This window comes from Pseudorasbora parva, chromosome 15 (assembly GCF_024679245.1).
Source record: "Pseudorasbora parva isolate DD20220531a chromosome 15, ASM2467924v1, whole genome shotgun sequence".
Taxonomy (NCBI): Eukaryota; Metazoa; Chordata; class Actinopteri; order Cypriniformes; family Gobionidae; genus Pseudorasbora; species Pseudorasbora parva.
The window spans coordinates 26,750,597-26,776,406 of record NC_090186.1 but is presented as its reverse complement, the minus strand read 5'-3'; the positions used below and the strand labels follow the sequence as shown (position 1 = coordinate 26,776,406).

The 25,810-nt window shown below is 36.8% G+C and overlaps 1 protein-coding gene across 6 annotated transcripts in view; it reads left to right on the top strand.

The window, feature by feature from the left end:
• The window catches only part of sipa1l1 (signal-induced proliferation-associated 1 like 1), a 109,224-nt gene that overhangs the window by 9,566 nt on the left and 73,848 nt on the right, over nt 1-25,810 (top strand). Inside the window, exon 2 of one of the 6 annotated variants that reach the window (XM_067417499.1) lies at nt 11,415-11,487. The exons of 4 other annotated variants lie outside the window; for them this stretch is intronic. The gene's annotated coding sequence lies outside the window, so the exon portion shown is untranslated. Of the gene's footprint in view, nt 1-3,665; nt 3,736-11,414; nt 11,488-25,810 lie in introns of all 6 variants that reach the window. One more of the 6 variants, XM_067417498.1, reaches the window with a different exon arrangement.

Below are 25,810 nucleotides of genomic sequence, written 5' to 3'. Positions count from 1 at the left end.
ATTTTTAATTTTCGGGTGAAAACAGTCAATATAGATATCGAAATAAGTAAGCACAAGTTACAATGACATTGTCACAAACAATGGAAGCAAATTACCATTTTTTCCACCTATATTTCTATATTATGTCCATAAAGTTCATCTATGTTTTTGCATTACCCCTAAAATTCTGACCTGCTTTTGTAAAACAGCCACTGGTGGATTCAACCAGTACTAATTTCCAGCATATTGTTCTACCACCTCATTTAATCTCCCATCTTCTTCCTGGAAGCAGCAGCTGTTGATGCCGATCTGATGAATGGCAAAGAAACAGTTGAAGGTTCAGAATGTATCTGCATTATCGCTGATATTCCCACCAACTGTCTCGCCATCTGCCTAACGGCACTTGTTTCGTGCAAGAGAGCAGAGATTTTTCAGCCTCTTGCGCTAGAGAGGATGGGTGTTAACGTGGCACCCAAATGCTGAAATTAGTATTGAAGGCACCCATCTTACTTTTGGACTCAATAATTGCAGTCCTGTCTCCACTTCCACTTTGGGCTCCATCTTAATGCAGGCTGTAGCCTCAGATTTATTCAGCCATTAGTCATGAAGACAGTCTGTTGAAAATTGGAGGTGAGAAATGAGAGCTGAGGAATTTAGATGCAGGACTTTTACCATTTTTGATTCATGCAGTTTATTCGAGAGACTCAGTATTGAGGCTTTTTGAAGTAATGTTTTTTCCTTTCAAAAAAACCTAATGCCTTCAGTGTAAATTTGGCAGACTGGAATCTTTAGTCAGGATTGTGTGGATGCATTATCGGTAGGTGGTGATTCACCTTTCTATGAAAGCATATAACGGTATATTTTTAGGGACAGACACAATGTCTAGAACAAACATCTTTAGGAGAATCTCTTCTCTACTTTCATGATGAAATCACTCTCCATTTGATAAATGGGAGCTTGTCAATGTCATATTCTCCAGCCTTCCATGATTCTTTTTGATCTATATTAAAACCTAATCGCATTTTGAACACTGTGTCTTTTGGAACATGTTATTTGTATCGTATCCACTTCCCTTAGTCATAATGCGGTATCCTAGTAACAGCAGTTTGCGGTTTGGCTTATTGGTCAGCTAGTTCCACTATTCTTTGGAATCTGTTGTAATTATGTGGAATGTCCTCAGCCAGGTCTTTACAATAGTCTCTGTGAAGCTTGCATCCACACTGTAATAGTGGTTAGAATTTCGCAAAGTGTCAAGTCATTATGATTACTAATGACATCATCACCGGCTTCAGGCTAGCTACACTGTAAAAAAAAAGGCAATTTGTTAACTTTTGCAGTACAATCGACTTGGATCTTAAAGTTATTTCAACTTAAATTATGTTAAACTGACTTTAAAAAAATGAGTTACATCTTGTATAACTAAAAAAAACAAGTTTAACATTTCTTAACTTATTTTGATGAGTTAAAACAATGTAAAAACCTATGTTGTCATAACATATTGAACATATAATTTTTTACAGTGTACCAGAGACTGGCATATTGTGGTTTAGATTTTTATTGCAATGTGTTTATGCTAACGTTTAAAATCCAAATGTTTAAAATTGTAAATGTATTGGAAATTAGTAAAACCATTAGTTTACTTTGATTATATTATTTCATTATGCAACATGCATATAATTTGCGCAATTTCAGGCAGTTTAAAATAAACATAGTAATAAGGCTCTTAATTGAGCTGCCTCACCAGCTTAATTAAGAGCCTTATTTCATATAGAAGGGTATCCACTTCTTGTTATTCAGTACCTGGGTTGCTGCTTTTCCTAAATCCAATTGCACTCTGGGGTTGGTGGGAGTGACTACAGCATTTCTGGCTTCGAGGGGAGCGGTTTTGGGGTTTGGTTTAAATTCGATTTGTAATCCCATATTCAGAAAAAATATAGAAAAAAAATCATAGAAAAATGTGTAAGAAATGTACCGCCAGGAAAGGAGTACAACAGCTTGTCAATGGGGTGCAATTGTATGTGTTTTTTCTTCTTCTTTTTTCTGTCAATGGCAGACTCTCTGGTTATTTAGATCAGTGGTCATTAATGGTATGGTGAAGTAGCATGTTAGCTGGTTGACCTCACCCTGCAGCAGTTTTCTTTCTTCACAAAATAGTTGCAGGTCCACTTGTATTTTAATTTGATTTAGGTTGCTGAGATTTACTTAAGAAGTCCTTCACACACCATTATAAAAAGCTTATTTTATTTAGTGGTAATCTGCTTATAATGATCTCCAGCCTATTGTGATATTGTTAGTGTTTAATCCAGTTTCAGCTGTAGTGTTTATGTGAATGATAAATCTGTAATGGATTTGGACCAGGGCTAAGTGGTTTTGTGGTTAAAGATGTAGCTGTGCTAAATAGACTTATAAACTTTGTTGGCAGCAGTCTATTTTCAGTGCTTTTTCTTGTTCTGTGTGTGGACTTTTCTCTTTATCTTTGATATGCTGATATCAGCAGAACTTCTGGCTGACCCGGTGAGCTCTTCCTGGCTCTCTTGAAGTGAATGAATTGCCAGGAAACAGAATATCTCCATGTGAAATCAATTCAATGTCATGTGTAACACTGCTTTCGTGGCAGTCTGGTAGCAACATGGTTTTCTTTAGCAAAAGACTCACAGGTTAGAGAGCCATTGTTTGAATTAGATTATGCTAGGTCTTCTTTATATGTTTTTAAAGGATAAAAAGGTTCTACAAAATACAGACTCTCTTACAAGGTTTTAGAACCACTATTATATATGTACAAGTTAAATTTTGTGATGGGGGAATGCTTTTCATAATAATGATATATTTAAAATAAATACACTTTAACCATCTTGTCAGTGAGTTGTTTCATTGTCACTTGTCAGTGACATTGATTCAGATTGGATTTGAGTTTGAGGCTCATTAAAAGAACATGCCAACTTTTTGGGAATTTAGCTTATTCATTGTATCCCCCAGAGTTAGATAAGTCCATCCATCCATAAAATCTTTATCCTGTGTGTGTTTCATAACGCTGCACCCACTTTTAGCCTAGCTTAGCACAAAGACTGGAGGTAAACAGTTCCATTTAGCCTACTGCCCAATAAGTGACAAATAACGCCAACATTTTTCCTATTCACATGTTGTGCTGTGTAACACTGCTTTCGTGGCATTGTGTACTAAGACCGATGGAACATGAAAAGTTGCGATTATTCTAGACAATTATGAATAGGATCTACACTCTCATTCCTGCATAATAATCAGGGAACTTTGCTGCCGTTACTATGGGTACAGCAGCGCAATGATATAAGCAGCGCCTGAAAATAGACTAACTTCCGTCAACATAACCAATGTGTCAACCTGCTTGCACAGAGAGCGTGCTGGGGACTATTTCAGGCGCTAATTAATATTATTGCACTGCTGTATGGCAGAAAAGTTGGAATGCAATGCAATGGAAAGCACGGGAATCCAAGTCTTTAACAGTGTAAAAAAACTCAGCATCATAAGTCATGTTTAAGGTAAGGTTATCATTCTGTAACAACAGACAGGAAACGCTTGATTGCACTGTTGAGAAGCAATCTGATAAACATTTTCTCAGCCGTTTGATTTTATGTTTATTTTAACTGCATTTGGAACTATTTTAAACTGTAACTTTTATAGCAAAAAGTATGCTGGTCTGTTTTTAAAAGGTGTGAGCAGAGGTGCCATGGGTGAAGCTGACGATGTGGAATGAGTGAGAGGGATCTGGACTCAATAGAGGTGAGGTCATCCATTTGAGCTGTATAGCAAAGGCCAGCAAACACAGGAACAATCAAATGTGCATGCCCAAGTACCCTATGCGTCCCCTGCCACACTTTTGTGTGCGTGTGAATTTAAGTTCTCTGTGATTCAAAGCAAACACTGTCACCAGGAAGTGAAGGTTAATGATTATTTGGGTAAAGGTAAATGAAACGCTATGCATCTTTTTTGTCAAACACTTGTTAGTTCTAACCGGGACATGCTATTTACAGATGTTCCCATATTGCTGAGAGCGAGGTTGTAGTTTTTATATAGTGTTCTAGCTGGGCTAGTCTATCAAGCATTTTAACATACTTTGGTCTTTTTATAAAGAACACGGTGGATAATGCAGCCGTATTCATGAAGAATGTTACCTCCGTAAGCATTTCCTTTGGTATTTTATTCTAGGAGCGTCTGTTTTTACATTGTCATTCAGATGTTTTGAAAAGAGTGATTCATTCTGATGACAAGCTGCTTTTGGTGTACACTCATTCAAAACAAGTGGGCCATTTTCATTCGGGTCCAGTGAATGATTTAAACCTGCTTTGATCAGAGCATTGGTAAAGGTGTCTAGAAGGCTGCCATTTTGGAAGAGCACTCACTCACATCTTGTGATCAGCTTTTGTGGTCGTGATCCCTACTGCTAGTGTTACTTCAAAGAACATTTGTCATGCAAACAGTTTTGCCCAGTACCTCAACTATGAAACAATGCCCCAAGAAGAGACACTTTTAGAGTAATTGCTAGGAAAATGGCTGTAAGGCACATCTAAGCGCTTTAACTCATTGTTTGCGTCTGTCACTGCCTAAGGCAACAAAAATTTGAGAACAACAGATAGTAATGCTGTGGGACGGTAACTTAAAAAAGACTAACAGTTCTTTTAATATGACAGTGAATAAATTGTTGCTGGATTTTTTTAAATAGACTTATTCTGTGTTTGCAAACAGCAACAATGTTTTTTGTGGGTGGAGCCTACCTGGTAACAGAAAATGACAGTTCTGCAGTAGCAATCTGTGGAAGTCACGGAATAAAATAATAAAAAAAGGTCTGACAACAAATGCAAGAGTCAGGAATTGTGAGAAGTGTTATTAGCTATGTTTAAAAGTCATCTATGTTAAATGCTTATGCTGTAACTGCTATGTATGCATGTCCCTTATGAACTGCATATGTGTTGTGTATATTATGCAGACTTACTGTTTACATCAATTGCATGCTTTAATAGTAGACTAATCTTCTGGTCTTGTCGTCTTCCATGTCTTTAACGATGGAATTCTATAAAAATGAAGACCCTATTTTTTGCATTCCAATTCTGACATGCAAAGTCTCAACGCAACATTTTTTTTCCTATTCTGTCGAATTTGCCCATTTTCCTCCACTTGTTGCACTATTTTTCTGCTACCACTATGCGCACACAGCTGCAAGTGACGTAACTGTGACTTCTGCTCCAAATGGGTCTATACTAAAGCTATTTTTTCCAGGAATGGAAAATTGGTCTGTAGACAGGTGTAGACAGGAGCAAACTGCTATAATAGCCAGCCAGATAAAACTCAGAGCAGTGATTGATCAAATTTCATTTGTTTACCTCCCTTAGGTGATTGTGTGTTTACTCTCTGTTGAATACATTTACTCTGTGGCTTTGTTTCTTTTTTGCCCCAGAGTTGTGAACAGATGTGTTTGTGTGTCTGACTATGTGGCTACTGTAATTCAAAAACCACAGACGGCAATAAACAGGATCGCACAGGCAACTCATTGTCTGCTGCAAGGGTGATGCCTTGGGAAGTTCTGTTGCGTTTTCTCAGAAAATGAGAGCCACTTAATAACCTAATAGTGATTTAGTAAAACCGAGAATAGAGTTATCAAATTAAAAAGTAAAGATTGACGCGTTCACTGCAGTGACTCAGTTTTTGAGAGAAACGGATTACCATGGCAACTTGTGTCGCACATGTCAGGTGCTCCTAGGCAGGTTAAATACAGGTTTAGCTCAGCTGAGCATAAAGTTCCTTGCATTCAGATTATTTTGTACTACTCAGTCAGTATAGATAATGAACCTTTATATAAACTAGTTCTTGCAGTACTCCAACACTATCTGTTTTTTCCTTCATATTTAATCTCAGATTCTGAGAAATTAACATGAGACATTCCTCTCTGGATTAAAATTCTTACTCTCTTTGAACTCCTGGCATCATTCCGTTCTCATCATTCCCTCACAATGCCGGTCTGTTCGCACAAAGTTGAAATCGCCATGTCATCTGGTAGGGCTGTAAATAAACAAGTTCATTTGATTCTTAAAAACTGTGAAAATTGAAGTGTTACTTGCTAAACCTAGCAAAACTTTTGCTCATACATTCACTGTAAAAAACTGTATCATGTCAATATTACTGTTAAAAAAATCCAGTTTTTGTAGCCAGAAATTCACAATGACTATATATTTCATTAAAGGGATAGTTCACTTTAAAATTAAAATTCCCTCATCCTTTACTCACCCTCAAGTTGTTTCAAACCTGTATTAATTTCTTTCTTCAGCTGAACACAAAAGAAGATATTTTGAAGAATGTCAGTAACCAAACAGTTAACTGGAGCCATTGACTTCCATAGTATTTTTTTTTTCCTACTATGGAAATCAATGGCTCCAGTTAACTGTTTGGTTACTGACATTCCTCAAAAAATCTTCCCTTGTGTTCAGCTGAAGAAAGATATCCATCGAATTTCCGACGGAAAATTCCCACCATCTAAATCCTGGAATGCCCCCTCAAGTCGGAGTTCTAACTAGGAGACTTGGAGGAAGTGCAAAATTACAGACTTCAGAATCCAATATGACTGCTCGGCGATAGACTAGAGTAACAGTACTATCCAACCTTTATTTGTGGACATATGTTGGCATTATCTGTGCAAAATACTGCCTTATGTATTTGTATTCCTAAAGAGCAAGTCAAAACTAGGAATTCCTGGGTGCGTCTATCTTAGTTTTCTGACCTTTGAACTGAACCATCTACACACACCTTGGCAATAGAATCACCATTGGCTAGTGCATTTTTTTTTGTTTACCCGCCAGACTGATATAGGTACTATTTTATATATAATTCTTAGTACTGTCAAACAATATATGTGTGTGTGTATACTGTGTATAATTATATAAATACACACACACACACACACACACACACACACACACACACACACACACACACACACACACACACACACACACACACACACTCATGTATATATTTAAGAAACTGAACCTTTAATTTTACCCACTCAAAAAAATGTCTTGAATATAACTTCCCTTCTTGAATATATCAAACAAGCCACTTCAAGAGGTGGTCCCATTTACACTGCATAGTTCAACTGACCCAATTCCTATTTTACCCTCTCATGTGGGCACAGATTGGATGTGACAGATTGGAAAAAACACATGATTTTTTTTTTTTCCTGGTCGGATTCCTCAGATCGGATTCATGCCTCGCTCATGTGGTAATAAATCCAATTCGGATATGATTCGCATACGTGCATTTGCATTTGCCATGTAAGTGGTTCAAATTGGGTATTCCCTAGTAAATGCGAGTCGTACGTCATTGAAAAAGGGACATAGACAATTGACATCAACTCAGGTGGACTTGAACTGCGACCACATGACACTAATGACGCAAGGGTCGCTTGTAAAAGATGATGTAAGCAGGTCGTAAAAAAAACAACATTATATATAGGCCCCAAATTGGAATTCTGCATCAAGACATTATGCGGCCTAAATGCATCTGGTTGTTGAAACAACATCTGCAAATTCAAATTCAAACTTTATGATGACAAGGACCCCCAAATATGACAAACCTTTTATGAGGGACCACCTTCCTAAAATCCATCTACATATGTTTATGTATAAAAATAATAATAATAATAAAAAAACATTTAAACTGTTAGATAAATGGTAACTGTGATGTTAAAATACAAATTGTTTCCTATCTTAAATTGGCTATACTTAATGCTGCATGTATAAACATGAAGAAAAACATTTTCATTTAAAAAAAAAATGTGTATAAGCAACTTTCACAATAAATGTAAGCTGCTTAGTACTGCATTAATAATGCTGCCTTAAAACCCAAGTGAGCAAGATAAAAGGGACTATAGTGAGAAAAAACTAGAACGATTAAAAGCAAACATACAATTCTGGAAGAAAAGTGAGAAACATTTAGAAATGAAACGGTTAATGTTGACCATTTTTGCTTTGTCTTCGGCGCAGACGAGCAGCTGCGTATCTATTCATCAAGCTAACGCACAAACTTCTGCAAATAAAACCTAAAGTCGCAGATGCTTAACACACAATCATATTCATTAAAAGTACAGAAACTAAATGATCTAACCAGTGCTGTTGCCGCCTCTCTCCTATTGCGGTCTATTGTTTTGAAATTAGCTGATGATCAAAAAAATGCAGCTCATAACAGTTTTTGGTAATGTGAACTCCATCAAATCTGCATATAGTGCAGGGATTGAAGAACAGATTTATATGCGTTTTTGTGATATATTTTTGTGCCCAAGTGTAAATGAAATCGTTTTGATAAATCAGACTGCTTTGACACAGCGTGTATTCTCCAGGTTGTGCTTACCAGCTAGGTTGTTCGTAAAAGCTGAAATGTGCCCAGATATTGGCTTTTAAAGAATTGGGAGCATTTTTTGTTACTCACACTTGCGTCTTGCCTCCCTCTGCCATTGTATACTGCCGCAACACGACATCATTAAAGAATCAGTACATTAATAATCAGTTATGGTCTATTAATAAACCAATACTGAATCGTCTTTGCCTGCACCGCAATGCATTATAGAAACTATTATTTTTTCTGTTTTCTGTATTATTATGAGTTTTCTGCGTATGAAAATATATCTAATTATTCTTGGCCTCTAACACACACACACACACACACACACACACACACACACACACACACACACACTTTCATTCATAGTAATTCATAGTTTTTACTAAAACTATGTTTGAAAAGTAGCATATTTTACAGTAAAATTTCACAATGTTGCATTTTTAAAGCCCCCCCAATGTAAAATAAACACTTTAGGCTTAAGGATATGAACCAACTAGCAACCATAAAAATTTAACATAGCATGTCATCCTGTTTGTTTGCTTACAGACGCGAATGCTAGAAATTTGGCAGCTTTAGATGTGGACTGGAGAAGGGTGGTATTATTTATTTATGTGATCAAACTTTTTTTTTTTCAACAAAGTTTTTTTTGCCTGGTTCACCTAGTAACACATGACAATGTAAATCTCTAAGCGAGTGAGTTTATAATGTGTCCTATTAAATAGCTTTTCGTTAGAATGCCTGGTGTAAAAGTATCATATAAAACTGAACAGGTTTGTGGTGTAACATCTGGTGACAAACATTTCTCGTTCGCTTGCTTGATTCCCAATTTCACAACACCTGCCTGACTGTTGCTCAGGTGGGGTGAAAACTGCGAGGCAGCATCCTCTGTTTGTCTTGTTGCCTTAGAAACAAGGATGCAGTGGTGGTAACTGCCTTGCTGTTTAATGATGGTAATTAGCAGTAATTTTCTCCTGTGTGCCTGCAACATTCCTCTGATCTCAATAGACAGTGCTGGAGGAGAAAATGTCTCTCGCTGAGCCTTCTGTAGAATTTGTTGAAACGATCAGAGAACTTGGAGGAACGTGAGCTCTGTTCTTCACATGATGCGTCACTAATGATGCCAACGAGTATTACTCCAATCATGGCAATTATTGATGACTGCTGCTTCATGCAACAGAATTGCATATAGAGATTTCAGGTAGAAGAAATGCATGCTTGATCATCACTTGGTTATTTTTAACTCTGTGCGGTGATTCAGATCTCATTTTCACTCTTTCACTTACTCAGAGAGTATAGGAAATGCATTAGTGGAAAAAGAAGCAGCGCCCAGGACTTCTCACACGCACACACACACACATACACTCTAAGACTTTTAAGTGCAGCTACCCTGCTGCTCTCTGAACTTCATGCACATCGACCGGGGCTTGAAAACACAATATTAAAAGACCATATGTGCTGCTGTAGCCCTAATGATAGATTGACATCTGAGAGCTGGAGTGATATAACAGTTTTTATAAAACAGATGGATGGTGGTCGATCAATACGATCTTGCTAAAACACACGATTGAGGTTAGAAACAGATAAGTTCACCTTGATATTGTAACCCCAACTATATCAACGATTGGAAATTTGGTCATCATTCACTCAAATTCCTGTTGTTCCAAACCTGTATGACTTTTATTTATTTATTTATTTTCTTTGCAGAATCCAAAAATACTTTTTGACTTTTTTTGTTCATGCAATAAAAGTCAGTGGTGTCCAAAACCACATTGCAAACCACAAGCAAACACCAAGACATTTAAAAAAATCTTCTTTTGTGATGCACTGAAAGAAATGTGTACAGGTCTGGAAGTTTGCAAAATTATAAAAATAGCACATTTGTTAAGTGTTGTATTAGCATTCACAATCCTTGTATCCTTTGGGACCTGGAAAACCTGATTGTCCCATGATCGCACTGCAGCCTACACAACGCTGAAACGCTGCTCTTTGCCGTGATCGTATCAATCCATGATTTTTTCGAAACTGAATCCATGAAGTCTTGACTTTTCTTGAAAGGTGAGTGTGTGATTTGAGTGGGCGGTGTTTGCACTGGTTTTGGGTGGAATATCATGCTTTCAATTCCTATTGTTGCAGTTTTGTCCTAAGAGTGCGATACAAATGGCATATTTTACCTTTAAATCCTGCTTTCTCTAAAATGGATGTCCTTAGCAGCAGTCATTTCGTCACAACATCTCTCCTGCCAAGTCAGCTCACGGAAACAGCCATCTATTCAGATGAACTTCTTGATCCTTGAGGCAGGATTTGCAGCATGCTTCTGAGCTGCCTCGTGTTCCTTCACTGTAGTGATGTATTGAGAAGTCCCTGCCCCCGCAGTTAATTGTTTTGTTTTGCATGGAGCAGCCCAGATGTCTGTAGTCAAGGAATGGCTTGACCCTTTCTTAGGATGTTAACTGCATGGATGAAGGCATTTGAGAAAGGGCTTAGCAGCAGGCCTTTCTTTCAGAGTTTTTTTTGTGACACAAAGCCGTACATCTGTCAAAGAATCACATGGCTTGTGCCCCGTGGACCTGCACTGCACTCAGAAGTGGGATTACCCAAGAGCCCAACTACAACTTTTCTCACAGTCATTAAACATGGAGTTGTCAGTCTCATTTTAATTGCCTTTGAAACAGGACGATACAGATCATGGCATTGGAGGTTTTAATATTCATCTTGCCTACACACCAATAAATATATATTATAGCTTATGAATACTGCTGGCATTATGCAGTCAGATATGTTTCTTTTTTTTTTTCACTCGTATTGTTTTTTTTTAAATAATAAATGCAGAGACGTTAATGCAAGCAATATATTAAAATAAGGATCTCTGCTGATGATGTCAATGATACCTTGAGATGCATATAATGGTGAGCCATTTTTGAGTCTGACATAATTGGCACTCAAATGGCAGCAATTAAAATAAAGTAATAGTTGCTTTTTATATTTATGTAATATATACATTGTTATTTATTTTATTTTATTAATAAGTTAGATCCTTATATTGTTGTAAATATCTGTGTACTTTGTTCCAGTGCATCCACCTGTTTGATGATGAAGCAGTTCATGAACATCCTTAAACTCAGCTTTTTCATTGCACTTAAAGAGGTGAGAAAGGAATTGAAACCAAACCTGCAGACACTCTCACACAATTTGCAGTTTCAATCACAATCAAGTTTTAAAAATGTAGTTCATCATAATATATTGAATCGTGACATTCATCACAATGTATACTGTATCATGAGGTAGCTGGTGACCCAAGCTATTGTTGCCGTCCCCTGTTGTAGTTTATAATCTATTGTTGCCGTCCCCTGTTGTAGTTTATAAGCTATTGCAAATTGACCGTTTTATTGGTGTTGAACAGATTTTTGCTGGCTCTACTGTGTGCATGCCAAGCTGATGAAAATTGTGGTCTGTGTGCCTTACACAATTATGGAAATGAAAGGAAAAGTACTCTAGTTAGTGAACTCTCTACAGGGTGTCCGCGGGGTTTTAAAAAGTATTAAAAAGTGATAAATCAAAATTGTCAAATTTAAGGCCATTAAAAGTGTTAAATTTGGCCTCAGAGGTATTATTTCTTTCCAAATTAGGTATTATTTTTTCAGACTATCAGGTGTCCTATTATATTGAAATTCTATCTGCGTTCGCGTTAGTTCGTTTAAATATGGGCTTTAGCATATCTGGGCACATAATCAAAGATCTTTCGTCTCCGTCTCAACGTATGTTTGATGCTGACGTCATATTCAGTGGTCGTTCGGCATCATCTCAGAGCACAGCGCGCTCAACAGAAGTGGCTGGCTTACGTTTTATTTTAGACTTGCTTCAAGGCATATCTTCAACGACTATCCTTATAAGAGCAATCTTAAACGATGTATATATATAGTCTAAAATGAACAAAGAGTTGTGAGAGAATGAGACGCGATCCATAGACAAGTATATAAACAGTGAGATCCGCGTGTCTGTCTGCTCTTAAAGGGACCGCAGCCAATAAAGCTTCCTGTCAGTAAAGTTAAAGACCAAAGGGAACAGAGAAAATGACTCTCTGCGCTTGACTAAATAACTTTTGTAGCTTTAATAAGGATTAACTATTTAATTTATAGTTTATGCAGTGCAGACTACATATAACTGATAACTGTATTAAATTTCTGTATATTTCCTTACTGTTAAGACAGGAAGGGCAGGAATAAACATGACATTTATTCTGGATTTATGTTAGCATTGTTTTAAGTTTATTTAAATTAAAAACTGTTATATTTTTGAAGCCTAATAATGAATGTAAAAAAAAAATCAGTAACTATTGATATCAGTAATACTGGCCTTCATTCATAAAAAGATGCCATTTAAACAAGTATTTAAAATATACTGTCTTATTGTTTCTACATTAATTTGATTAACTGTGAAATTATTATATTAAAAACTTACAAAAACTTTTTTTTTATTGCGATTAATCACAGAAAAAATGTGTGATTAATCTAGTTAAAGTTTTTAAACGATTGACTAGTTTTTAGTATTTTGTTTAATTCAACAACTTATCACAGTTATAGAAATGTAATATTTGGCTCAGGTTTTGTTGTTGGGAAAAAAAACACTAAATAATTTAATTGCTGAATTACCAATTATTAATTGAAATCAAATGTGTATGCAGTAATTCTTCTCCTCAACCAACTTTTGTGAATGTTGAGATGTATTTTACTGTGTTTGAATGATAACTTAACAGATTTCCTCCTGCTGTCGATTCTAAATCTATTCTTTTTTGTTTGTTATATATGTCAAAATCTGTGTAAATAATAGAAAGGTCGCTGATTAACACTTGCAATTCAGTGTCGTGATGGTTTTAAAAAATATTCTGAAGGTAGTAAAAAAGGTATTAAAAGTAGTAAATTTAACTTAAGGATTGCTGTATATACCCTGCTCTAGTAAATGAGTGTCCCCGGGCCGCTGTGGCATCACCGCTGCAGCTCCATTTGTTTGTCACAGAGGACATCATGAAAACAATAGCAGAACAGTAAAACAGCGGCAGCAGCAGGACTTCAGGCCTGGATAAAAGCTGAGCTTTAATTAGGCCCAGTCCATGGCAAGTAAAATGACCTAAAGCTTTCATTAACATGTCTCTCCTTCTCCTCCGGGTTCCTCAGGGGGTCTCCATCGCTTCGCAACGGTATTGACCACTGCTGCACCTAGCCAAAAATCTAACACCATGCAAATGCATTATATGGCTGTTACCTTAAACTCCGGATGCGTCCAATTACACCTCATCGGAATGTGCTCAGACTGCTTTAAGTGCAGTTTGATAATATAGGATAGCACCTGTCATATCTGCTGCTATGCACAAGAAGAACAGCTGGGATTATGTATAATATCAGATCAGAAGGAAATAATGAGACTTAAAGCTAATTCTTTCTGAAGTGTTTAAATTTGTGACTTAAACAAAGTCAACCAACATTATTAAAACCAATCACCTTTTAAGATGCTTATCCTTGAACGAAAAAGCCAGCTAAACCTTTCTGGTAGGAGTGGCATAATATTTCAGTGGCTGCGTTTATTAAAATGAACCTCCCAATAGCAACAGTAAAATCTTGGCTATGTGTGCATCTTTTTTATATGGAATAAGCTGGAGCTGATGAGCTGGAGGCCACTGTGGGAGTTGGAAGTACGCTGCTCCAGCATCTGCAGTCCACTTTGTTTTGTGGCTGAGCTGATTTATTCCATACTGGCGGAGTCTCTCATTCTCTGCTCTTCCAGATATAACAGCTTCCCCCTTACGCACAGTCAGTTCCCAGGCATGCAGGGAAAAACAGCTGATTGCCTGTTTGTCTTTTAATCCTCAACTTCACATATGTGATAGACACATCGGTTCCTTCACCAGTTCACCTCAAAGAAATTTCTCAAATGTCTTCTTGAGTTATAGTGATAGTTCTGCAAAAAAATGAAGAATTTTGCCATATAGGTTGAGAGACAAATGAAGAAGAGTGAATGATGACAGAATTATATATTTTTTTGAGTGAATTATCATTTAAGATTAAGACCAAGTTAAAGGGGTACTTCAGCGCTGGGAAGATGAATCTGTATTTAAACTGGGTCATCAATGTAGTAGAAATGTGAAATTATTTTTGAATTTGGTGCTTTCTAGACTGAGAAAAGACAGAAAATGTATTTGTCTCATGGGGATGAAAGACTACAATTCCCAGAATGCTTCACTGCCCTGTGAGGCCATTCCCAAAGCCACCTACTGGATTACTGTGACTGAGTTGGAGAAGACACTACAATTAAAAACTGAACGTGTCTGTTCAATATAATGAGCGAATCACCGCGTGAGTGTCACAGCACTGAGCACTGCAGGAGTGAGATAAATGAGCTGAATGAGCTCTCATGATGAGAGCTGAGGTAATCGCGACTACACTCGCGGCATACATTCACAACGCGAGTTCAGTTCACTGGCGCGTTTCAGTTCATGCCTTTTCAAGCTTAACTTTCATAGAAATTAATTTGAGAAGTTAAGACGCACATTGCTCACCATAGCTCCGATTAAATGAGTGCCTGTAGCTGCGAGATGTTCTCTGATTGTAATCTCCCATCCCTCATGCGCGAGTTCAAAACGTGTAGAAATGGCTCCCTCTGCTGGCTGTAGTCTTTAGCCTCTGGCCAAACATTCCTCCTATGATGCAAATATCGTCAATTTGTGTCATAGGAGGAATTTTTCCAGAAATAAAATGCATAAATCTCTTGTCTCAGGGGGATATAAAGCGCAATCATTTGAATATACTCCAGGGTTTCTACTGATACAAAGCCATATGCTAATCGCTGAAGTAACCCTTTAAATAACTTTTCCATTAGGTTTCAAACAGCTTTGTGTCCTCCTTTGACAGCCCTATATATACATACATACATACATACATACATACATACATACATACAGACCCTTATTGGTTATATAATTTGTCTTGTATCGTATATTGTATTTTCTTGGTGCTTGCTATTTTTGCTGTAATGAGTGTCATTTTGTCTTGTAGTAAAAGCAAAGTGACAACAAGTCTACTGCCTAGATATACATTGTACAATGATTTTTCGAAGTTGTAAATCAAACCGATTAGTGGAGTACGTTTTACAAGACAATAGTATTTCAGTTTTTATACTGCAATAATTGCATGTTTAATTCAGTGTGTTCCTTTGTAATTATTTGTGAAATTTAGCAGTTTCTGAGTAAAAGTTGTTTCAAAGTCACGTTGCTGGAACATAATAATATAGCGTGAAATGACTAAGGGTAGGAAAGTAAAATCAAACCGTTTGGACCAAACAATAGGATAAAAGAAAACCAACCAAATATCTCAATAGGTGCAGAAGGAGAGCTGTATGGAAGAGAAGAGAGCTGCTCATCATGAGCTTTGCACTAATTAGCTTGGCATTTTAGCCTCCCCAGGAAGGTCCATCAAGCTGCTGAGTGTACAGAGGTCCCATATCTGAGCTCCAACCACAGGTCCTCAGTTGGATTTTATGTTAAATGCTTTTTCTTCTCCATAAGAGATTGTGATTGAGTCGAGCGTGGGTATTACATAAATTTATTTTTGGCACACCAAATAAACTTTTTTTCTTTAAAAAAAAGAAAAGAAAGTGCAATAAGGAGGTGTTGATTTCACGCTGGTAACTTGATTCCTTTCCACCTTCTGGCATATTACAACTTCAAATAGTTTTTGGGGCATTTTAGGCTTATGTAAGAGGTATAAAAACGTGATAATTACTTCCAGGGTTTTGGGCTTTTGTGTATTCAGAAGGAAAGTGTGAGGGTGAAAATGCCCTATTATGTCTGGTATTGTCTTAATGCTTTGAATCATCTTGTTTATCATTACTCAGTCTGACTCATTAAATGATAATCTTCAGAAACTGTTGAATGTGTGAGACATCCTATCACTGATATTACTTGAAAGAACAAAACAGGAACAGACGAACAGTTTGAATATCCCGCATTATTGAGCACTGGCAGTTATTATTGCCTGGCAGACATTTAGACCTCACAGAAGAGCATGTAGAGTTTATCTTTTTTATGACTTGTAATGTGGTCGGGGGTTAGACATAACAGTAACATTTGGAATTCTGCCGCCACCAGAGAAGCTGGCTTTATCCCCTTTTTTTAACATGGGAAATGTTTTCTTCAGATCCGGATCTTTTCAAAATGCATGCAACTTAGCGTTGAGTTTGAGGGCGTTCAGAGGGTGCAGTATTAAACCATGCTGTGTCCTTTCACTGCATTAAGCTCAAATGTAGCATTACTGTGTGGTTTAATTCAGGATGGGTGAGCTAATCGTGGGTAACTTCAGCTCAATTACTTCAGTGGTGCACATGGTAATAGAGCACCTGCTGGTTTCAGACTAATGCTAGGGACATATTGTGAACTACATGCATTATATTCCGTTGTTGATGCATGTAGAGTAGACTGTAGGAAAGAGAGAACCTGACTGAGACCATGTGCTTTGGGGGATGCACGTGTTAGTTTTGATGGCCTTCTTTGCTGATTTGATCCATTGCACAGACATGACAGTATCAAATGTGTTTCTTCTCTTGGTTGGTCAATTATGAACTCCTTTAAAGGGCATATTGCAGGTTAGAGTCCCCAGTGAGTCAATGTATAAAAAAATCATTTAGGAAGTAGATTTTCTTTAAATTATACTTATAAATACTAGGGGTGTCACGCTTCGATATATATCTCGATACTGAACTCACGATACGATATGCATCCCGATATTTTAAGCCAAAATAAATTATTAATTTATTATTAAATAATATTATTTGTGTTTTATTATCAGGACCCACAAATATTATACATTGTGTATAGTTGTTGTATGATTCTATGTAATAAGTTTATTAATGTAATAATGCATGTCACTGAAACTCTAAACTTTATTTTTTTTCCCCTTACACATTAACACTTTCAATGGAGGCAGCATTTCTCCCCATGCCTGCTATGCCCTGCCTCTCCCGCTATTAATGCAGTATGTAAGAATGAACCATCTGATATGCTTTAAATAATAATACTACTAAAAATAAATGTGATCTGGTGATTTAAATGATTTTTGCGCGTTCACTAAGGAGTGTCGCTTTAAATAATGTTTGCGCTTCACTTTGAGGAGCGCCGTTCCGCCAGTGCGTGCACTTCAGATGATCAATGCAATCCGTCACAGCTCTAATCGCAAGGAAGCTCGTCAGAATGACCGCTCTCAAACTGTAAACGTTTAGTTCATCCAAACGTTTTAATTCTGCATTTACTCCCTCTCATGTTATTTTCACACGTCAACGCAATCATTTGAACGTCCGTGTTTACTACAGTATGTGCGTCGTGTTAAATATGTTCATCACATAAAGCCATTGTGTCTCTTTAGAAGACTTGAAGAAGATTTGAATTAGACACTCAATTAGTTATTTTTACATGCCTTCATTACATTTTTTGCATCTTTTAAGTTTGAGAGGAATGGAGTTTAAAAATGGAGGGACATAAATCCCTCAGGTTTCATAAAGAATATCTTCATTTGTGTTTGGCAGTTAAATAAAATAAACAACATGATGGTGAGTACATGATGACAGAGTTTACAAGCCTTCATTTGTTCATTTGTGTTTGGGTAAATTATACCTTATAAATAGGGCCTACTACAGCAAGTTGAGCCTTGGATAAAACAACTCTATATCGCAAATCATATCGTTTCCCTCAACGATACATATCGTCGTGTTTTTATATCGTGAAGATGTATCGTTTAACCCCTAATAAATACACTATTAAGGCTTTTGGAGTCATGCATGCACTGAGCGCACGCGCCTGTCAAACACGCGTGATTACTCGACTAAGTAGTCTTACTGCGCTAATACTGTCAAATACACACAAGGTTAACATATATAAACACAGTCGGTTGTGTCTAAAGTGAAAGTACGATTGCGTGTGTCTATATGAGATGCCAGCAGATCTTGTGTTGACCGCAGCACAGCCTAGTGATTGTGAACACTTAAAGGGACAGTTCACCTCTAAAATTATGTTAATAAAACAAAAGGCAAAGAGAAAATCACTCACTGCTCTTGAATAAAGTAATAATACAGTAGCTTTTGTATATTGTATATTAAAGACTATGCAGTTTTAATTTTAACCTACAATTATTCATTCAATTTCATACTTAAATGCTACTGTACAGCTCTGAGATGTCACTGTAAATCTTTACGAATATATATATATATTTTTTATGTATTTATTTTGTATTATACAATACACTAGGAATGTGTAAAATGTTTTTTTTTTTTAAGTAAAGTTAAGTTTAAGTAAGGTATTTTAAGTAAAATAAAGAAAGAGTATTACTAATAACTTTCTGTTCCTGTCACCCAAGAATAGAATAAAAAAGAAGCAAAAAAAAAACGAACCAAACCGAAAACCTTGGTTAAAAACAGAGGTATGTATTTAACCGTGGACTAACTGTATTGTTGCATGATCCCTAATGTTTATTCATACTCATATCACGAACCACAGCCATACAATTATGACAGACAATTAGGGACAGGCCAGGATTAGACAGAGCAATTATTAGATGAGATATATTGAGTTGTGGTGTGAGGAGAACCAGCGGAGAACAGAGTAGGTGTCTCTGAGAGAAACCAGTGTTAGATAATGATATACATTGCTCAGATCACAGTTCACATTTTCCTCAAGCTGCATCTCTGACGGATCTGTGACCGTCATATCTCCCGCTGGCAGCCGAACCACAGGTAGTATTGTTATATCATGCTACCCTTTATTCATACATTGTGTTAGGGGTTTATTTTGTGCTGATCCACCGATAGTGTGAGGATGTATATGATGCTATGAGTATGTAATAGGGATGGCTCGATACCACAATTTTGGCTTCGATACGGTACCACAATCTAATACCAAAGAAAATGACAGTCAACTATCTATAGGCCTAAGTAAGTTACTTTGAATATTGAAGGGGTCATATAATATCATTTTTATACGGTTGATATGATTCTTTAGTGTCTTAATGAAACCTTTGTAATATACTTTAATTAAAAATTCTCATTAGTATTGTAAGAAAACACTAATTTTACCTGGTCAAAAACAGCTCTGTTTTCACCAAGCCATTTCGGTGCATATGGCTTTAAATGATAAATGACCCGCCCCTCTGTTCTTTGGGGCTGCACGGAGTCGTTGCCCGTGACAACTGTAGAGGCTAAAGAATGGTCTCGTGAGTCTCTTCTGAGGAGATCTGTGTACCGGTAACTGTCAATCTGAACCGAAGTCGGACTCGGGACAAGACGACAGCTCTAACGAAATTTGACATTTAAGGCTAAACAGGACGTTTCTGAATGGTTGGTTAATGTAATATCACTTTGATCTGTCTTTATGTACTGGCAGGGTAATGTTAGCGCGAATGCTATGTGTTTACTGATGCCTATGTTAGTTCATTGACAGATTCATGTTACACCTAACGCCAATAAAAATGTGTTTTTCTGTTAATGTCGGTTTGTCAGTGATGCGTAACGTTATTTATGCATTGTAATAACTGTTACAACACCACAATTTTTTGACAGTAACAAACACCGTTATAAACCATGTACATAATTAAGCTTGTTACCACATCCACGTTAACTTTAAAGGGGTGATGAATTGAGGAATCAACTTTTCCTTGAGCTTTTGATATATATAAAAGGTCATGGTAATAGTAAGAATATCCCCTAAGTTTTTAGAGCTGAAAACTTACTTGTTAGTCAAAGAAAAGCTTTTATAGACACCAGGCTCAGCAAATGGTCCTGTGCTTCTACTGACGTCAGTGCGCGACGAAACACCGCCTATACAGAATAATGAGCACATGTAGTTCAGTAGCCCCGCCCACCAACTCCTCTAATCCAGTAGCCCCACCCACCGACTCATGGAGGGCTCGTGCTAGCAGCTGGTCAACAACAATACATAGAGGAAGATTAAGATATTGTGCTATTCCTGGTTGTGAAAGAACATAGTCGCTGCATAAGCTTCCTTTGGATCCTAATATTAGGAATGAGTGGTTAAATTTTTTTTAAATGAAGTTCCAGCTCACGTGGGGAAGACATTCACTTCAGTTCACTGCGGAATCGTTTATAAACAAATCTCTGGTCGATGCTGGATTTGGATCCGACAGGAATGGTGCAACACACCATGTGAGTAAAACGTGTTTTGATATGTGATAGTATTGCATTGTTATAGATCGTTTTGCTTATGTGTACGTCTAACAGAAACGTACCTTTAGCATGCTGGCTCAGACACGTATGGGCCAGGACTCGCAAAGCCCGGCAGGCCGATGAATCTCTTATTCGATTCTTTACATGTCTGCGCGCGGTTCACACTTATATTGTCCGATCTTGCGGGCTATGTGTAATATAAATCGCGGGTCGATGAGAAATAAAACATTGTGTTTGTCTGATAAAGACCTTTACGAGCCCTATGATCGAGATAATAATTATGGTTGCTACTCTCTCCTCTCTGAGCTTAAGCTCATTAAATATGCAAATCTTATCCAATCCTAGCCGTGGGCACTTCCAAGTCTCCAGTGCAGCACGCCCACCAAAACCCAGCGTTTTTGGAGAAGCATCAAAACCAGTGTAGAAAATAGCCTATTAGTTATGATGTTTTTGTATGAAAAAACCACACGAACATCATTAGTTGACCTCATACAACACTATAAACATTTTTAAAAAGTTGGAGCTAAACTCTGCAAGAGAGTGGCCATCCAGCTCAGGATCACTCACCTGCCTGTAACTTAGCTTCAGGTGTGTTTGATTAGGGTTAGAGACTGGCCCTCCAGGATCAACATTTTCCACCTATGGACTACTAGAGTGTAATTTAGTGTTTTTCTTTGGACTAGGGTGTGGTGTATGTTGTGTGGCCTATTTGCTATGGTTGTTAATAATACCAACATTTTATTAGGCAGCACCAAAGCAGTAATGTTTCAAATTTCTCATTATTTTGCTTATTTTGATATTGCAGCAAAAACTAATATGATGTTGACACTCTTTTATTTTAAAAGTTAAATGTAAATATAAAAAAAATTAGCAAATTAAATGGTGATAAATATGCCTTACAACAGTGTACCATATTTTGATGGCATTTATTAATTTGGGTAATTAGTTCAAAATGCATTAGTACATGTAGAAATGTACAATACAAGATGATTCATTTATCATTAGTGCATGAATTCAATAGAAAACGAATTAACACTGTGCAATAGAATGTTAATGAATAAACATTAATTAGATTGTTGTTCCTTGTTAAAAATACCTAATTTAGTAACGATTTGTAAAAGATTTGACCTTATTGTTAGGTGTTATCAATTAAGTAATACAAATGCATATAGACTTCATTTATTTCTAACCTAAGTAAACATGATTGTTTTCCCCCTATGTAATTATTCAAGTAAAAACTGTAATAAAGAATGAAGAAATAAACTCAGGTGAGTGGATTTCTGCTTTACTAGTCAGTATTATTGTTTATTTATTGATTTGATATTTACATCAGGGCATTCATCAGTGGCATATCTATTAGTCTGCTTTTATTGAAATAGTTAAAATAGTTTGTTCACCCAAATAATTTAAGACCTAACAAAACATTTATACTTAATGCATTGCCATGCAATTTCACATGCAACTGTGAGCATGTTTACATGAGTATTCAAAGGCATCTACCTTTCAGTTTAACTACATGCAGGTGCCAAGCTGCAAAAATTGGTTCTTGGTGTTTCTAATACTTAATTATATATATTTTTATTTTAGTATGGACTTAATAGTGAAGTTCGGTGATGGTTATTTCAGTGTCTGTATGATTTAGCGGTGCAGCAGGGAATTTGGAATTTGGAGTGGAAACCGGAAACCTCCTGGTGGTCTGCCAAATAATATTGGATCCTCATGCACACTTTCTGTGTAATGGTTTTCAGATTTAATCTGACATGCTCAAAAGACAGGTTTGTTCAATCCCCACTATTGAGTGGAGCTTAAAAAACCTGATGAAAATACTCCAAAAAAAACAAATGCAAAATCAGGGGCCAAAGAACACAAAGCCCCTTGGTACATGAACGCCATCCAAAGACTGAAATAAATAAATCCCAGACTGGAGGAATTTGAACTTTTTTTTTTTCTTTTTCGAAGAAGGGTTTGGCCGAGATGCTGTGAAAGCAGCTGTAGGATAGTGTGGTTTTGGCTCGACCGCTGTTATGGTTTTAACAGGGTTCTTCCTCTTCCCGTCCATCGCTGCTCGCCCTGCTCTGGAGGAATGCAGACAGGCCTACAGGGTGATCTGTCTATAATGTGAGGAGCAGCTCTGCAGCTATATCTCAGGTCCCACACTAGCCCATTTCTAGGAATGGACTTGTCGGCCAACAATGAAAATTACCCCATGAGATATATTAAATAATGTTATGGCTCTTCCATGCTTTATAATAACAGTGAAAAGAGGATATTTGTGTTTAAAATCTTTTTTATTAAAGAAATTTGGAAATCATTGTTACATAGCTTTTTTTGATTTCTCATTATAAACATAAGGGAAAAAAACTAAATACACATGCGAACACACAAAATAATGTGATAAACACAAAGAATAAGGACCAAACAATTACCATACCATCCACCCCACCCGGGACTTAAGTCATGCCACATTAATGGTACAGTCAATTCTACACAGTTACTCATGCTACACTATCAAGGTGATAGAATTATATATCTATATTAGGGATTTGAGGAGACACTAATCTCACGAGATGAGACACGAAATTGGGTTCACGAGAGCAAGACAAGTTTTTAATAAATCCTCCATGAAGTGCATTTGAAATGTTTTAACTCATCAACTTGTAATGAAAGTCATTTAATTTCTACTTTGAGAGTATGACTTATCATACAGTAAAAGATAACAATATTCAAGCACTGTAAATGTTTTGCCAAAAGCTCAACTGACTGGCTTTTCTTCTGTATGATTGTCTCTTCAGACCTTAGAACTGCACATGAGCTTCTTTTGACCTCCTACATGAACTCCTTCCCATAAATTGATCATAGATATTAAGTGCAAACAATAACCACAATCAAACAAAACCTCAATATTCAAAATGCAAATAGACATTTTTTTTCTTCAAGCATACATATACAGAGCTAAGATATGGTTACAATTAAATAGTTTTCATATCAGGAGATATTCACATGCCCCAGGGAGCTGCTTTCAAACAGCAGTAACTTATGGATATCGCATTTGAAATTGCGCTATGAATGCACGTTCCCGTATACTTTCCCGTTATTTTGGCAAGGTTGCCATGTAAAATTCGCATTTTTTAATATATCACATAATTGAGGTCGCTTCAATCTGCGGTAATGGAAAACAACCCGCGGGAGAACCGCAGACCTGGCAACAGTGCAGTTGAGTTCTGTTGACATTTGCTCTGATTGGTTGTAGGTAGGGCTGCGCAATATATCGAAATATTGCATATCTGAATGATTTTAATAGGCTCTTCAACATTGTGAAAAGTGTACGTTTTAGATCTACATATAGCAGAGAATAGTCTGGGCACACGACTGTTACTTATGTGACTTGCTTAATGTTAAAAAGAGTTATTACACGTAATAACTTGCAAAAAACAACTCCTTGCTCTCTGACACACACACCGAAACATGCGTACAAGCCGTCTCTCTGCAAGCATGTGATCCCTTCGATTCGATTTCGTGTCTTGTTACACACTCAAACTACCAAATACACAAATTTTTGCTAAAAAACTGCTGGTCACTTTCAGAAGTTGTAGTTGTATGATGCATGTCTTTTTATTTATTATTTATAGATATCATTTTTATTTATTATAAAAATTATATTTAAGTACAATTCATGAGTTTATAGAAGTGGCTGTTTCTAAGAAAAGTAATCAGCAAAATCTAAACAAGCATCTCTTATCTGACATTGAAATGAGTAGTCTTCGCAGTTTCCACAATTTGGCTCTATTTATTAATTTTATTATTACTTTTTTTGTTGTATAACATCCATATTAGAATGAAAATGAAAGCATGCTGAAGATTGGTTCACAAATGGTAGCTCGGGTAGTTTAGCATAATACATTATTGGCAATCACAGACATTCACATTCGGATGGGATTAGATTTCTCAGAGCACCATTGAGTTGAAAAACAGCATGTCATTTGCATATCGGCATATCGACTATAGCATGAAAAAGGCAGTTATAACAAACCAATGGTTTATTAATTAATTGCGTGAAGGCACTGGAGCTGTATAATGTCTGTTGCATAATCCAAGATTATAATGTAATATTCCTGTTGCGCTGCTGTCTGTGTTTTAATGTTAATCAAACAACTAAAGACCAAAATGTATATCACTCCTTACTCTTGACTACATAACTTTCACAAGGATTAATTTCTGCAATGCAGAAAATGCAGATGTAATCCTGTCATAAAAATGTAATTTACTGCATAACGGAAAGTTTTGATGAATAAATAAAACATAGGTCAGTACACTTAAATCAAGTCGCAATATATATACTAGTGTATGAATCCTGCGTGTCTCTGTGTGAATGAATGGAGCAGACGTGCGATTTCATTTACCTCACACACACACTGAAACAGTGTTTTTCTACCTCTGCCGCCTCAATATAATGAGGACATGAATGCATGAATTTCATCTCCAGTCACTAGTAACTGAATGTATTTTTTTTCTCATCAGTTTTACAAAACACTATATATTTTAATGACAAAATTTCAAATATCAAGTGATGCACAACGGCCAAAAAAAAATCCTATCGGTGCATCCCTACTCATTTCACATGCAAAATATGCCAATCATAGCAGTGGGCGTTAACATTTAAATCTCACAGCAGACACACCCCTTAAAACAGGGTTAAAATCAGGATGGAAAATCACCTTTTATTTGTATATTAACAATTGTTTATGTAAAAAGCATGATAACATTATACGTGCACCTCAGGAAACCTATACACTTATTTAAAAAATGCAGTCCCTTTAAAATCACAGCTAGCCTTGGATTAGCAACAATTAGGCCTATTGGCAACTTCGGTTTTGAAGGGCCACTGTCCTGCAGAGAACCCTGATAATAAATGCGCCTGCCTGCAAGTTTCTAGTAATCCTAAAGACATTTCTTTAGTTTATTCAGGTATGTTTAGTTAGGGTTAAAGTTCAACTCTGCAAGACAGTGGCCCTCCAGGACCAGAGTTGCCAATCTCTGCCTTACATCAACTAGAATAGATTTTATTATCATTATTATTTATGTACAGTAAGGTTTCCAAGACATTCCCCCATAACCTGAAGGAATTCCTCTTTCTCAGTGCTTATGTAACTGATCCCCAGCCTCATCTGTCCCAGCTTGAGACTCATTATAGGTAATGGGTTCTCTGACAAAGGAGGCCCTCCCCTACTAGTGGAGCTCTCCAGTACAGTTT